The sequence below is a fragment of the Ceratina calcarata genome, unplaced genomic scaffold (assembly GCF_001652005.2).
Source record: "Ceratina calcarata isolate Rehan_Ccalc_2016 unplaced genomic scaffold, ASM165200v1 scaffold226.2, whole genome shotgun sequence".
Classification (NCBI taxonomy): Eukaryota; Metazoa; Arthropoda; class Insecta; order Hymenoptera; family Apidae; genus Ceratina; species Ceratina calcarata.
This window is the reverse complement of record NW_017144423.1, coordinates 165,291-168,952: the sequence shown is the minus strand read 5'-3', so window position 1 is coordinate 168,952 and position 3,662 is coordinate 165,291. Positions and strand designations below refer to the sequence as shown.

General features: G+C 36.9%; 1 long non-coding RNA gene across 1 annotated transcript; it reads right to left on the bottom strand.

Moving 5' to 3' along the window:
* Window positions 1–1,736: 1,736 nt before the first annotated feature.
* Window positions 1,737–2,825, bottom strand: LOC113464016 (uncharacterized). The gene is made up of 2 exons (XR_003388845.1): window positions 2,244–2,825; window positions 1,737–1,970 (listed from the first exon to the last, which is right to left on the bottom strand). It is a non-coding gene; the product is annotated as an uncharacterized LOC113464016 (long non-coding RNA).
* Between the last annotated feature and the right edge of the window lie 837 nt (window positions 2,826–3,662).

Sequence of the window (3,662 nt, the reverse complement as noted above, 5' to 3'; positions counted from 1 at the left end):
TCCATGTTCATGTAATTTGTAGGATTATGGGGTAGATTATAATGAATCTCTTCTTTTATATTTTAAGAAACTGTTTATTATTTGCACCTGGAGGGACTACTTTTCTCTCGGGCTGCTGCAGTTAGAGTAAGGATCTATATCTATGGTGTTCTCACCATATACGATTCTACAGCCACACACATACACACCTATACAGTTTTAACTGCCCTTATTACTGTAAACATCCTTTCTTTAATTCTCTCGAACCGTCGATACATTTTTGCCTCATAATATAGGCTTAGAATTATTCATTCCAACATAATAGAAATATTGAAAAAAATAACTAACGCTAAGTGATGGCAAGAAGATATCTTGCTCTTCACGTGGAAGAATCTATGTGTGCGTGGCGATTATTGGGCTCGAGCAAATAAGCAATTACATTATGTTTTGCAAATATTATAATAAGGGGTTAGAAGGGTTCACCGGGTTATCTGGAATATCAGGATCGTCGGTTCAGGCGTTTTAGAGAGCGCCAAAACCGGCACCAGCCCGCCGCTCACTTTTCTTTCCTTTTTTAATGAATCTATACCTGGGCTTACTTACTCGACGAAGAGCTCGATATTTCACTGTTTCTAATGTAGTTTAAAACAAGCTTGCTTTCGGGAAGCTGTGAAAGAAAGAAAATGGAAGGAAGAATTCCTTTTTTTTCTATCGGCATATGAGAGAGAGAGAGAGAGAGAGAGAGAGAGGCGGAAACTCATCTAAAAAATATTTTCTCTATCTTTTACGATGCCAATAAAAGTACATTGAAAGCTCGATCTGTTCTCTTGAGTCTATAATCTCGAATTATGTATCTGAAATTATTTGGTATTGTTTCGAAAACCGGAAGTCATCGATCGACCGGTTAATGCGACTTTAATATCGCTTCAGGTTTTCCGCTTTCTTTTCGTTTCCTGTCGGTGTGTCGGCGTTTTCTTTTATTTGCGCTTTGGGCGTTTCGTTATTAGGAGTCACCCTGCATTTTCGTTATCTGTCCTAATAGCATTGCCATTCTGACTTAACAATACTACTACATTTTCGTATGCATCGAAACCTGCAGAGGAAGGAACTTCGAACGGTTGCTCTTCCGACCTGAAACTCAAGGGACATTCGCTCGAATAATTTTACTTCCTACGTTGCGAAATTGTACGAGTTCTTTCAAACCTTATTAAATACAGGTAGAAAAGTAGAAAAACGAAGCAGTTTCTTCGACCTTTTCAGATTATCCAGATTTCGCTGACCAGTTAAAAGCAATGACAAAGCATTCGAATTTCAACACGTATTAAATATTAAATTAAAAAACCAGTTTCACAAAATGCTGCAATTTATTTAGGAAAGAGTTTAAAAATCACAGTACATAGAGGAATACCTAATTAGAAATTCTAAATAAAACCGCATGCATTAAATGAAAGCAACACGTGTCTTCGTTTTTGTGTATTTAGGATGATTCGAAATTTCGCAGTTGTAATTTGTTAATAATTGGATATTGTTTGTACTTATGGGTAGGGTGAGAAAGATTTTTCTCGCTAGCCAACTGGCCCCAGGTGTGTATACGGGGAGCGTGGCAGACGCGTGCTTCTCCCCTCTTCGAACCTTCGCTCGCACCAGTTGTGCTATTACTCGCTTTCTCATTCTTTTTATTATTAGTATCTATTATAATAGAACGCGTTCTACAGGAAATTAATATGGAACGTANTATTTTCTAAGATAAAATTAAATATATTGTTAAATATGTTTTATTGATTATAGGAACTAGTCATCTCAAACTTGTTCATTTCTTTATCATTTCATGAAAAGTTCAATTTTTTGGGGGTAAACAATTTTACTCAGAATTTATATGGCGTTCTCGTCTTCGAGTGACGAAAACGAAAATTTTTCATCGTCTCCATTGAAACATTCGTTTTCCCCTCAGATACGAACATTTCGATGAATCGACATCCGATCCTGTAAGACTTTTATCGAGGTAGGCAATTAATAAACACGGAAACTGTTCGTTTTGCGGAAGATTCGCATCGGCTTTGGGCATCGCGGCGGGGAAAGGTGGTAATTAGGTATTTGCTACGGAATAATGCAATTATCAAATTGACCCTCGCACCCTCGCATAATTACTCCGCGACTTCAGGATTTAAGTGGATAATCATTGGGAATTGGGGAACTCCGTTCGGTGAACGTTGAAATTTGGCAAGCGTCAGAATGTGGGGCGCCGGCGAGTCAATGCGTCCTACCATGTAATTTATGTTGCACGTAAATGTATGCACACGCTCTTAACAGTTCACCCTGTTTTCTCCTGTTAGGCTCAGGTATACGACTCGTCTAATACGTTTCGCCAATCTCAAGATCCACTGTCTGGTGATCAAACCGTGCGTATGTGTACACAAAATTTTTGATCAATGTATATAAAAAAACGAATATTTTTGTCACCAAGATATATTACGATTTTAATCTCTTAAATAGGTGCAAATTATATGAGCTAGTAACGAGGATAAAGGCTTTCCTGTGAATAGAGTCGCTATTAGCACCGTTTCTAGGTATTAGTTTGTCAAACGACGAGCTAATAATGTGTTTGCGGTTCGTTAAGTATTCGCATATATTTCACGAGATTAGGATAACGCTGAAATGTGTCCCGACTAGCCGGTATCCGGTCTATCGTGATTTAACTTCTATACGACTTTCGTTATGTGCCAATGTTCTCACTGTGTGTATCGATTTGAGAAAAAGCAAAAGCTTCAACAAGCATAGCCTCCGGTTTCCTCGATTCGGATCGTCTACTAACAATGACCTAAGCCGATTACGTTCTTCCCATCGTCGCCTCGTATTCAATGGCGACTGAAATTAGAAGTATCTGATAAATTCGCAAATCTGATATAAACTTGTACAATTAGCTCGTTAAGATTCGTATATTAAGCTAAATGTACTAATTTCTGTTCGACAAGAAGTTAAAAGAGAGAGAACGACAAGGCTTATGAACACAGTTATGTATTTGGGTGCAATATGGATGGATGAATGTGATTTTACGCCAAAGAAAGATTATGTTTTGTTTACTTTGTATTTAATTTGTTTAAGTTGTACTCTTAGAATGTTATTATAATGTTTATTTCTATTCATGTTATATAGCTATATGAGTTAATATTTAGTTAAGATACTAGAAATGTACGAAGGGTGACATAGTATGTCCTATTCTTAGGCCGATAAGGCTAGAATAAATTATTTATTTATTTACTAATTTCTGTTCACAATTTTTATTTACTAGTTCTTTATTATAGTACGTTTTTGGTTCGCTTGAATAATGTAATTCTATATTAGAAACGTTTTAAAGAAGGATGTGGGAATGGAAAAATGGTAGAAAGTGTAGGAACTATTAACTTTAGGAAGCTAAAGCCTAAAAGTGGCGTCCATTGGCATCGACCTACGTCGAAGCTGAGAAAACTCTGGTTAATTGGTGGCAGAGGGTAAAAATTGATTTCCAGAACGACCGGGTGGCCATTCTGGTTCCATTTATATTACGGTTCCCGAGAACAATTTATAACCATTGTCTGCGTCAGGGAATCTGTGGAATCAAAAGGTCTGGCTAGCTATCACACGGTTATCATTACGAAACTGCAGATTTTTATGTATTATATTTATTATAGTATGTATTATATTTT